Consider the following 13,386-nt stretch of genomic DNA (forward strand, 5'->3'; position numbering starts at 1 on the left):
AAAAAAAGGAATCTTACATGACATTATTGCTTTAAAAAAATCTTTAATGTGTTTAGAAATGACCCAAGCATTTACCTGGAACACATTTCAGAAAATGACTGTACTCCTTTCTGCATGATGTCAAAACTGTCTTTGCCACCTATCTTCTTAATATCCCTTGAAAACTCATTAAAGCATTTACAAGTAAACCTTCTACATCAAAACCCAGGGTATCCATGCAGTGTTTTGTTCTATTGTGAAAACCACAGCAATTATAAATTAGTCTGGTAGATCTTTGGCTCCTATCTCCCTAATTTTCTAAGGCAACATTTTCTATTGTAACTCACTATTATTTGTTTCCTTGACAATCTTTCTCATCTAGCTTTCAAGGCAAAAATGACTATGGACTTGGCAGGCCTAAAACATTTCTCATCAAAAAAGTCTGTAGAACATTTTGTTACTTCTCCTCATATCACTGTCGACACAGCAAGTGGGGGAAAAAAGCTGGCAGGAAAAACTTGCAACCTTTCTCCTGCAGCTTGAGGGAAGGGAATGTAGATGTATCTGTGTATACATCTGCAAATATTCCTGTATACGTACATACTACAAAATATTATGTGATGGTATTTGGGCATCATGGTGTGGGACATTGCTCCCCAAATCTCTGCTCCTTCTTTCCCCCTAGCATGGCAGTGAGATTTTTCACTCTGCTGAAATTGCTTCCTGCATTTAAACAGTGTTATTTCTACTAAAGCAGAGTAATGTTTCGTCCTCTAAATTACACTCAGCTTGACTAAAACCCAACTGAATAAAGTAATTCTGACTATCAAGAAGCCCCTTCACTTGGTGCTGTGAAGACAAACTCACTGCATTGCTAGGCACTCAGAACAGGGAAATGGGGAGCAGAAATGCACAAGGTAACTTGTATAAATTACAGAATCCAGCACATTTTTTACTTCACTCTTCTACTTTTCCTAAAAAGGTATGAGGGAAACATATAATACAAAGCATTTTCTCAGTTGGGTGATTTCAGTAATATGTATTTCACAACAAACACTTGTAATGGGACCTTTGTTTAAAAGTTAGCCATGTGTTAAATTAGGGGTGATGGCAAAAAAAAAAGCAATTTTTAGGCTTTATCTAGATAACTGTGTGATTTTAGAAGATACTACTGTCAATGTCAAATTTCAAATTGCTGTTCATTAAGATGAACTAAAAAAAACCCCCAACATTAAGTTTATTTCTAGTATTCCTTTGGCTTTCATAGTAAGAAATAATCTGAAGAATTGATCTGAACTGCTCTCTGAGGTCTACTCATAGTCACTGATACTAAGTGCTGTAAACATTCAATTTACAGCATTTCTTTTCCTTGGGTTCCCTTTCCAGTCATGTGTACTACTAAATGTTGTATTCTGGATAACAGAGGAAACAGCTATAATACCACATCCACACATTACCGTCATGAATTAGAAACTCAAAGCTTACCAAATTGACGTTTTAAGCACCATACTCAGATGCTAACTAAAGTGCATTTCACCCATTGGTTTCAAAAATGTTTTACTCAGGGGCTACTGAAGAGATATGTTCATTACTGACTGCAAAGGATTACAGTACGGTGCATCCAAAATGTAAGTAAAAATTCTTTTACAGTGTTTTAGCTTGATGATCAGTCAACTGGAATTTGGAAAACTGAAACTCAAGGTTTTGTTTCTTAATCAGTTTAGAAGAGCTCATCTGAATTTGTGTACCTGTCATTCTAGGGGGATATCTATTTCTTTTTGGCCAGAAATCCCATGTTCTGATCTTTTCAATAACGCACAAACTACTGTTGAAACTCACTTAAAAATTGTTGGTTTTTTAGAAGCTTGCCATTTTCCAAATTAAGGATCTTCCATACAGTTCTAGTTTCTAGTTCTTTTTTATTTCCCTATTTTTTTTAATGTTTTGTTAGTTACTTACAGAGAAATGCTACCAGGGTTGTTTTTTTTTTTTTATAGTGTTCAAAAAACATTTATTTATGGAGGTCAGGCTGTCAAGTACTTTTTGTTTGTTTATGCTATGCAAAAAATAGAATTAAGTTATCTATTAAAAGATCTACCTACAATTTGTAAAGCAATGTAAGCTCCACAAAATATTATCCATGGACATTTATAAAACACATTACTTTCCCTGTGAAATAATGCAAAATTCTTCTTAAAAATCAACAGCAAATTTTAAGTGAACAAGACAATGTTCTATTGTGGCGCAGCAGGCATGCATTCATCTTAAACCCCTTGTTCAAACAAAAAAAAAATTCCTATCAGTATTAGGGAGGGATTTGATTTTGAATTAGAGTTCTTACTTGAGACCAATCTCTGTTACACTGAACTTGTAAAAAAATAATTCTAAATGTTTCTGAAATAATGACCAAATGAACTCTTCACTATGTATAGGAAAAATCAAATTATTTCTTACTGTTTATCAGCGTAGGCAATTCTTTTCACTAGTATTCATGCCTGGATATGCCCTTTATACCAGGTCTCCAGGTAAACCCAAATGTCTATGTAAGGTTTACATGCCTCGTCTTTTACAACAATGTTCAAATCTAGCTATTCTTGTCCATGTAGGTGACCAAGGCCTTCCTCCAGACCTTACTTTGATAACTAAAACCTTCTCCCAAAGCTACGACAGTATGTTGCATCGAGAAATTTATCCTAGAACAGTGTTTCCTAACAACATCACTATGTGCTCAATGAACTAAAAATGCAGAAAAACGACAAATGCTGGGCCTTCCTTATGTTCCTTGACTTTTTTAAAATATTCTGCATTCCTTATTCCTTGGTTTTTATTTAATTTTCAGGTTGTTTTTTTCCCCTGGCACATTTAGCATTGATGTATATATGTGTGCATGTGTATGTTTGCCTATATATATATATATATATAAAAGGTATAATATATATAAGGTACAGTATTATCTTACTTAACAAAACTAAAAAAGAAATTTAGGATTAAGTTACATAAATCATGAGTGGAACATCTGACAGAAGCATTACCCCCCAAGTTTATGTTATTTATGTAAAGAAGACTTCTGGACTAACAAAAGTTAACTCATGAGTCCATAGTATTCAGTGTTTGTGTTTCTTAACATCATCCTGATGACACTTAATAACTGCGCTGATGAGAACTGGAGTGAAGTATGTACCTGAAAGGAACAAATCGCTACGAATGGCGAGTGGATCTTCAAGGTTTGGATACTGGTTCATTACAGTTTTCAAAGATCTTGGATTTAACATAGCATAACTATGTAGCAGTACAGGTAGGCAGGAAATTGGCAGATAAATTTGGGCTCCTCACTGAAATTCACATTTCCTTACCATTTATGTTTTGTGTAGCATTTGGCTTTGTTTTCATCTAAATTCAAATACAACCAACTAAATACTTTACTGAATGTATCCTCGGCCAAAACAATGCAACCTATATTGAGAAGGAAAATTTCAGACATTTTACTCCTTTTAAAATTATACAAGAGCTCCCTATAACAGTCCTCTTCTGCCTTATACTATAGTGAAAAGTATTTTCTGCTACAAGTTATTTAATGTGATTCCTGGCAGGACATACACGTATCTCAAGATATACGGTGAATGCTGGCATACAAATTGCTCTTCAGCTGTTATGAATTTCTCTTTCTTGTAGTATTGATTTTCCAGTGAAAAAAATGTCAAATAACTTTTAGACATGCTGGGTATTACACAGGTAGCATATTCCCTTTATTTTTATTGTCACTGCCCCAGGTTCATTTAACAAATTGCTCAAATAAATTCATTCACTTAATGTTTCATATATGAGACCCAGATGTTTTTTATCCTCAAAAGCTGACTCTGAGGTCTATGAGTTAATGATAATGATGGTTAATACTTTTTATCTTTATGAGTATTGTAATCATATCCTCTACTTGTTTTGGATAGTTTGCTTTTCACAAGAGAAAAGAGACCTCTGGAACACAAAAGCGCTTCTCAACTTCTGGAGGAAGAGCTGTGTATACTTTCTGCACTCCCCTGAGACATACACGTATTCTGGCTTCCCCCAGAAGTTAGAGCATGTGGATTCTAAAGATGTAGGGTGATCCAGTCAGGTACCTGATACAGAAATCAGGGGGAAAAGGACTCCTGCACGCAGGGCAAAGTGTTCCTGCCTGGCACATGAGGCACAGTCAGAAAGGCTGCACCCCAGAACACAGAATGCCTGGATGCATGTGTTTAGATTGTCAGTGACCTGCCCAGTGTGTCCAAACTTTTGAATGATCTGAAGCAAACCCATGTGCTTTATAGGTTTTTCAGGGTTGCAATTCTTTTCAGTCAGATTATTTCTTAGTTTCCATTTACTGACAATTATCCTTTCTTCATGCATCTATTTAAATCAGAAGAGAAAAATGAAAATTTACCCATTTCCAATACCTTTTCTGCTGAGTTCCATACAGTCTCTGAAAATAAACAGCACTTTCTTGTTAATCTCCATTACTCCATTACATAGTCACATAAATCCACTGAAGGCAGCTAGTAGAAAAAGGAACAGATGTAGTTTTAGTCTTTTAGATTATGATACAAATACATTTTTAAATCAAAGGATTAATTGCAAGCATTCATTTATCAAACATTATTTGCAAGCGATCACTGTAAAGACATGGATAGGGTATTTGGATCATTTGGATTTTAATGAGAAATGCCTTTCTGCAGTACCTGGGTGCTTTATATGGCTTTGCCTTACTGAAAAAAGCACTCAAAGTTGTAAAAGTAATGTTTGCAAAAAAGAAAACAGGAAATTCCCTTCTCATATAATTTTTCTTCTTTTTTTTAGAAAGGTAGGCTCTTCCTATCTCATATGGTCTTTGCATAGCTTCTAAGACAATGCACACAACCATCTGAAATAAAGGTTATGAGTTATATCTAAACTACTACTGTACTACTGTGGCGTGTGATGGCACAAACCCCAGGCGAGATCCCCCGTTACATACATAAATACCGGTTATATACAATTGCTTAGCCACCCACGTTCTGCCCTGGAATATGCCTACACACAGCAAAGGCCCTTTACAGCAGTTCACACTCCACCAAGCCCTTTATGCTCATCTGAGGAAGCCTCTTCTTCCCAGATAGTTGAGATGTGGTGGTCTTTGGGCATGCCCCTGGTTGGGAGGCTCTGGGACACCCCCCACTGCAGACAGCTGTGGCACTATCACTGCAACCCGGCACCCAGACAATGAACAAAGCCTTTTCTCAGAAAGGGCCCTTACATACTACTCCTTAGAATCCCAGTTTAAAGGAGGGTTTCACCTCACTTGTATTGTCATTTGCTCTTCAACTGGATGGATTATTTTGTTTGTCCTCAATTTTCACACTGTAGAGTTCAGACCTTAAAAGCTTTGATCTGTCTCTCCTGCTTGTGAGTACTGATGACGTAGCATATATTGGGCTCTTCTATTTTCAAGAAAATATTTCCAATGCTGAATTTGACATCCACAGTCTATAGCTTATTGCACATTATGCTCAACAAGATGGCCAGTGATTTTCTAATGACAACAACAACTTCATACCTAGTTGAGCTGCCTTGTGTTTTATTAGGCCCAGCCAATTTCTGCTGGGCTGTATTATTTCTGCTAAGAAATTCCAAAAAGGTCTCCAAGGCTTTTTAGCTCCATCGATTCATAAAACCAATGTGAAAAATTAGTTCTGAGGACCTACCACTGCCTTTCCATAAGATCAGTCCTTCCCTTCCATTTCTTGTTATATGCATGCAATTATATTTATATTGCATTATGAAAAATCACTGCTAGAAATCGGAGGGCAACTGAAATCTGTACATTTGGTACGCTTTTCAGGAAATGTATGAGAGCTAATGTAATTCTGGATTTCCTCAGAATAACTGTCTTTTTGGCAATCTTGCCTGAGAAAAACATGGCAGCATGACATTTGCCCAGGATGTCCAACAGTCCCGGTGGTATAGCATTTGCTGCAGATCAAGAAATGCCTGAGAAGTTTTCTAACAGCAGGCAAGCTGACAGGCCTTTTGCATCTTGGATTTCTTCAACCTGACATATACTGTGGCAACAGCTTGTATACATGCAGTAAGTCCTGTGGACCTGGTATGAAGCACTGAAAATGCCCATATCACTTGGACAGGACATGTACCAGACATCGAAACCATTTGTAGGATGCTGTCATTCTGCCAAATAAAAAAAATGCTGTTTGCTGGGTCAACAGTTTGCACAGAACTTCTGATTCACTCAGATAACTCAGATTCACTGCACAGGATTTGTCTCCCTGAAGCACAGGCATGTTCAGCGCAAACAACATCTGTGCTAGTCAAGAACAATGTGGTTTGTGTTCCATGGAGAGAAACATGGGGTGTGATTCACCTAACCAAACACAGTTGCCAACTTAATGTAAAATGGACTCTAGATTCTGTTGACTATGTTGACTACCCGTCATTGACTATGAAAACAGCTTCACGTGACAGGCTAAGTAGTAGACATAAAAATGTTAGGGGAGATTAACTTCATCTTCTTTATTTGTGTGACACACAACATGGTCTAATGCAATAAAGATAAAACAGTTAAATAAAACTTGCAAATTAGAATTATCTGTTGTTTAGTATATAACATCCATGTTATAAATGTGAAGTATACCGGCGTTTATTTCGCCAAGAATAAGTAAACTTCAATATCTAAAACAATTTTGGATTTTTTTTTTAATTTGTACTTACGTATCTAGAGATAATTGCATGCTATTTCAAATAATGTAGCTCATTTACGTGATTTCATGTGAAGAAAAATTTTCACACACTCAGCTTAAAAGATTCCACGGACTATAAATACTCCTTTAAACATGTAGCTTTTTCCAGTTCAATCTCCACACTTTCATTAATTTATGATATTTTTACTCTGAAAGCACTCTAAATGGTTTCTTTGTGGGAAAATGTACATAGAATTCACAATTGTACAGAGAATTCAGAGAATTCTCAACAGAAATGTTGAGATCTACATGCATGTAAGTATTCTGTTTAGTTAATTTTACATTTTCCAGACTTATCTATTTCTAATGTATACAAATAAAGTTTTTATAACTCAAAAGGCAGTATTTTTAATCCTAGTATATCGACCAAATTGAGCAAATAAAATAATAAAAAAATTAAACATGAGCAAAGTTACAGTGATTTAGAAGTCTGTTTAGAATACTATTTAATTTCTCCTTTCATTGTGCTTGCTTGAATTGATAATTTTTGCAATGGAATATTTGTAATTATCAGGCTATTTTAAATATATTTGTTTATATATATAAACCCATATAGTTTCACACACATAAGCTTTAAATATACAGCTTTTGTCTATAAGAGGAGTTTAACAGAAAAATATTGACTGGTTATGGAAGTGGAGTGTAAGAGATATGTATAAAATGTTCATTTTTTTCTTAATCACCCTCCATTGTTAGTCTGATTATCTAAGATAAATGTTAATAAATTTTTGTAGTATTAAACTCTGCACTTCCCCTATGCTACTCCGTTGGGAACTGAAAAGACTGAAAAACTCCACACTGAATTAAATAAAACAACCAAAAGAATAATATCCATAGTAGATCATTATTGATATGTCATTTTGTCAAGATTGTATAATTTTGAAAGCATCCCAATTTATTTACCAAAAAGTGTATTAAGACTGGATTCTGCTTGTGTTCTATAGTCGGTCTGCGAGGGCTTTAACCTTCCTTTTAGTTCTCTTTATCAATGATCTACAATTTCTGACAGATTTTTTGCACTAACACCATTTCACGTTAATGGTCTTTCAGATAATGCTTGTATCATCGGTCAGAGAAAGTACACAGATCAGAAATTACGCTACAGGAGTTAAAGCCATATGAAATTGGCTTTTTCCTCTTGGACCAATTTTCATTTTCATTAAGCAGAAATCATATCACTTTCCAAGTTGCTGAAAGGAAAATATGTACAGAAATTGATTTGGCATCAGTTACATCTGTTTTGGATTTTGAATATTTACATAACATTAGAAGAAAATTATACTTGGAAAATGTACTTTTTATTATCAATTTATTTTTCCATTAATAATCTTCTACTTCTGCCACTTCAGGCTTTTCCTGGCATTGACTATTCAGACTTCTGACTTCTTTTGTTGACTATAAATCACTTTTTCTTCCTCTGAACAAATAGCTATTTTATTAGTGATTTTTTAAAAGTCTGCTGGACTAATAGATTCTAAAATTTAGCATTAAGTAAAAACGTTGAGAAATACTAGGGAGAGAGGTTGTTTCAATAATCTGTCATCACATAAAATCTTACAGAGATATATGTATGTTTGTCCTACAGAAAATGCAGTATGCTGGAAAGCAAACTAAGCTCAGAAATGCACACATTAACTTGTGCCATCATTGCTAAGACACTGCATTAAACTCTTTTTTATTCAGTACTAATTTTGTTGCACAATACCATATTTTATTGTACAACACAGCTTCTAAAAATATGAAAAAGCAAAAAGATGCAATTAACGACTGGAAACCATGAATAAATAACAAAGTAGTTAATACTACATAAATAATCCAGTGCTAATATTCAGGCACTTTGGGATATCTGCTACGTTTTAATCAATCAGACTCATTACCTCTGTACAAAATACCAGCTGTGACATTGTAAAGGGATTTTTCAGCATGCTAGATATCTTTAATTACATTCTGGCAATATTTGACTGGTCTGGTTTTGCCAGGTTACATTTCCATTTTTGCAGATTTTGGACAGAAGTACGTAGCAAAGCTGTGAAAGGAGTCATGGCAAAAGACAGCTCTGAGAACTGCCTTCAGCGGGTGCTTGTTAGAGCAAACCCTAAGCTGCTCTAACCTGGAACAAGAAATCAGAGCCCAAGCTAGATCCTGGCTAACTTCTCACACTGCTCCAACCTGCAAACAAATCTGGTCTATTAACCCACACAGAACACATTTATTTATTTTTTTTTTAGAATACAAAGTGTGTATTCTAAAGAGCAACTAGATATTGTTGTGCCTGATGCATGATAAATTGTAAGAGAAAGAGACGTAGAACTGTTATTGGGAGTGCCTTTGCAAGGAATTAATATTCATATGTTGCATTGCCAATACAGTCATGAAACAGAACTGCCTAAAATGCAAGGAATAGATACATACAATCATAAATGTGAACAACAACAACAAATAAAAATATATTAAGGACTGCTAATTCATAGAGATTTTTCTGACTGAATTAAGATGCTTGAAATAGAATGCCAGCAATCTTGCAGTGAAAAGGATAAATTGTGGTTTGTTTTGGTTTTTTGCCATTTGGTTTTAATACCTCAGCCAGCCAATCCAACCATTTCAAAAAAAAATAAAGTGGGCAGCAAAATCTATCACCCACGCTTGCTCTAACTCTGAAAATAATGACAGATTTAATTAGGATATTTTTTCTACAAAGAAAATTGTAATCAAAATGTTGGAATGTTTTTTACTGAATAAGTACAAATAACTGGAGTGTTTGCAAAAACTGAAACTTACGGCATATGTCACAAAAATTCAAAGCACTAAGGCACAATGTTCATGTAACAGGAAGAGATTTGCTTGTCATTTCTGTAGAGTGGAACATGCGCTGTTCTGCAACGCTCACTGCTCCTCTCTGCCCACTGCCACACCCTGCAGTGATGATATTGCCAATCATCACATCCCTATGTTAACTGAACTATAATGAAATCAACATGTGCGGGGACCGTGCTCAAGATGCAATACCATCACCACCATGACTCAAAACAAAGCAACTGATTACTAAAAATAAACAAAAATCTTCTAACACAAAGTTTTGTGTTGCCAGCTGCTTCGAAAAACTTTGTGGAGGTTCAGTATTTCATGGCTTAGACTGGAATAGCAAACGTGTAAAGTTTGTTCAAGATATGCTACAGGGAATTTTTTAAACTGTACCTCTGTCTTTTTCTAAACAGATTAAACATCAGTTTTAAAAGGGGACAAGCAGATTTTACAAAGCTACTTGTGATCATCACATGTTTTATATTCTGCCAAATGACTGCCATCAATGTGATAGCATGAAAAAGCTTCCTTCTTCAGCAAGAGAATGGAAAAAAATTCCCTATCCAGTAAGCCATCAATGACACTTTCTTTAACATGTTATTTTAAGGTGAGAACAAGGTTAACTCTACATTCTGCGAGACAGCTGACATTTCTGTAAGTTTTCTTACTGTTTCATCCTTACTAAACTATCAAGAATTACTGAGTATGGAATCCTTACTAACTACAGTTGTGCATTGTATCCAGAAGTGACACCAAAAATTTGAGTGAAATTTGGTCGGTTAATTTAGGGTATTATCGTACATTGCACTGAATGACTTGTCTGTGGATATTTCTGATGTCCAAATAAATATATTTGGTATTCAGTATTGGCAACCTAAGATTCTCAGAAATATCACGCCCATACATCTAGACACAGACTCTCCTGATTTTTAAGGACGTCCATATTCAAATCTGAATCCGAAATACAGATCTATTTCTAACTTAAAAGTATTTTTAACTTTATTTACAGTTTTGTGCATAAATAAGCTCACTTTTCACATAAATCTTATCCTTTCTGGGAGAGAAGCATGTTTTTAGATTGCTACCTTAATACCATATCATCACCAATTCCCACAAACCATATGCTGTGGCTTGCACATTGTGGATGTTTTAAATGCTAATACTGAGACTCAACTCATGGTTTATCCTGAAAGGATACAACATTACATTCTGGAAAGTAAAGTTCTAATTACATCACAAAGATAGATCTATTTTTTCACATATGTAACACCCATTATATACATTATATAGAGAGCTTAAATAGAAATAAATCTTAGATTATCATAAAATGGGAAAAGCACTGAAAACCTTTCCCTTTTTACTTAGATATCCTCCTGAAATTTTCTACTGATGAATCACAACAGGACACAATTGTAGCAGTGTCATTGTGAGCAGAAGCTGGCATTTTGGTCAAAGTGAGCCTTCAATACCTCATTAACCACAAGAAAAGTTCTGAATGAGAAACATTATTTTGCACCATTTTATAAACCCTGTCTGGGACATTCAGCTGAGCTTTAGTTCCAGAGCTCTGCTTTTCTTAAGAAGACCAAAAGAATTTCTGTAAGTCAACTCAGATCTGCTGTAATGACAAAACATTCCCAAATGTTGTAGCAATAATGGCAGTCAATTCATACATTCCCCACAAAATCCTGGTTAGGAACAACAACAACAAAAAAAATACTGGTGATCTAGCTTAAGGTATGATTAAGAAAAAAGAAGCCATATAGCTTCCTCTTCAGATCTAGAAATTTGACAATTTGCCATAGAAATTAACATTAATCTTTTTTGCCTTAATAAAATCTTATGCTTCCATTAAGAATAGGTTGGATGTAAGTGAAGAGTCCAAGACATGCAATACTAAGAGAAACTGACATTTCTTTGCTGTTTCGGTATTAACTAACAGGAATTTTATTTCAAAAGTTACTTCATGGTTTTTCAAGTTTTTTAAGCTACAAATCCCACAGTTAAGCACACCACTCTTTCAGTGTCAAAGTATGCCTTAATATTTTCATATCATTTTATTTGTTTCAGTGGATATAAATTCTGCATATGAATACCAGAAGTTGGGATTGAACCCACCAAAGCATTTAAAACTATGCTAACCTTTAAGAATTAGCTGTTCTGATTTCAAAGATCTATTAATATCTAAAATGCTAAACTACTTTAAATCAGACTGGCACACTTAGTGACTGGAAAAAGAAGTATTCAAAATTAACATGTAAAATATTTAGTTGGATCGTGTTCTTTTTTAAAGCACAGCCCCCAAAAAATTAACATACTCATTGGTCCTAAATGTAATGTGTACACACATATGCATACATATTCCTCTAGCACAGGACAAAGACACATCAGGGATGCAACTATTCCATAGTTGCCAGATATAACAGCAACTTGCTGATATCCAGCTGAATGCATCTATGAAATACCAGAGAAGTTACTGCTGATTCAGTCTATACCCCTCTATATTAAATATTGTATGATACTCTAGATGCATAAATAAATCATTGCCTTTCTTTTTAAATTATTTAATTCATGCTGATAGATTTTTATTATTCATTATGACTTTAAATAAAACCTAGAGCTTCATTTTAAGCAAAATTTAGATAGAGAACTATTTAGGACAAACTAGAACAGAGTGAGGCAAAGCTGATGTTAACTATACTGTAGGACAAAAGGTTCCTCTCCAGGCTTTGGTTTGAGCAGTATCTTCTGAACGTGACTGACATAAATCCGAATACATCACTGTGTTAGAAACTAATACAGCACTTCCTTCCTCCTTTTAAAATGACAAATGCTTTTGGTAAAGAAAAATACATGGAACTTGATTCTGCTGCCCACAGAGCTGTATCTTGTACCACCTAAAATGTTCTGGAATATCTGAGACATCACTGCTGCACATTTAGATTCAGCTTATGGGTTTATGGGATGCCCATGCCATCCAGAGCAGCAGCTGAAGGCCAAGCCGGATAACCTAGGACATCTAGGACAGGCTGGACCGATGGGCCGAGGCCACTTGTATGAGGTTGAACACGGGTCAGTGCCGGGTCCTGCCCGTGGGTGACACCAGCCCCCCGCAGCGCTACAGGCTGGGGGAGAGCGGCTGGGAAGGGCCTGGGGGAAAGGGCCTGGGGCGCTGGTCAGCAGCCGGCTGGGCATGAGCCAGCTGTGTGCCCAGGTGGCCAACAGCATCCTGGCAGAAATAGTGTGGCCAGCAGGACCAGGACAGCAATCGTCCCCCTGTACTGGGCACTGGTGAGGCCGCACCTCGAATCCTGTGTTCAGCGTTGGGCCCCTCACTGCAAGAGGGACGTTGAGGTGCTGGGGCGTGTCCAGAGAAGAAGGGTCTGGAGCACAAGTCTTATGAGGAACGGCTGAGGGAACCGGGGGTGTTCAGCCTGGAGAGGAGGAGGCTCAGGGGGGACCTTATTGCTCTTTACAACTGCCTGGCAGGGGCTGTAGGCAGGTGGGGGTCGGTCTTTTCTCCCAGATAACAAGTGACAGGACAAGAGGAAACAGCCTCAAGTTATACCAGGGGAGGTTTAGATTGGATATGAGGAAGATTTTTTTCACTGAAAGGGTGGTCAAGCATTGGAACAGGCTGCCCAGGGAGGTGGTGGAATCGCCATCCCTGGAGGCGTTAAAAAAACCACGCAGTGCGGTGCTTAGGGATGTGGTTTAGCGATGGACTTGGCAGTGCTGGGTTAACGGTTGGACCTGATGATCTTCAAGGTCTTTTCCTACCTAAATGATTCTATCATTCTATCATTTCAAGCACTAAATGTTTATGAGAGAGCAATTG

At 36.3% G+C, this 13,386-nt stretch overlaps 1 long non-coding RNA gene across 1 annotated transcript in view; it reads right to left on the reverse strand.

Annotated features, from left to right (window-relative positions):
• Positions 1-13,386, reverse strand: part of LOC114016380 (uncharacterized) — a 52,367-nt gene that overhangs the window by 10,007 nt on the left and 28,974 nt on the right. The window contains exon 2 of the long non-coding RNA XR_008733216.1: positions 4,413-4,511. This is a non-coding gene — a long non-coding RNA (uncharacterized LOC114016380). The remainder of the gene's footprint in view (positions 1-4,412; positions 4,512-13,386) is intronic.

This window comes from Falco cherrug, chromosome 1, assembly GCF_023634085.1.
Source record: "Falco cherrug isolate bFalChe1 chromosome 1, bFalChe1.pri, whole genome shotgun sequence".
Taxonomy (NCBI): Eukaryota; Metazoa; Chordata; class Aves; order Falconiformes; family Falconidae; genus Falco; species Falco cherrug.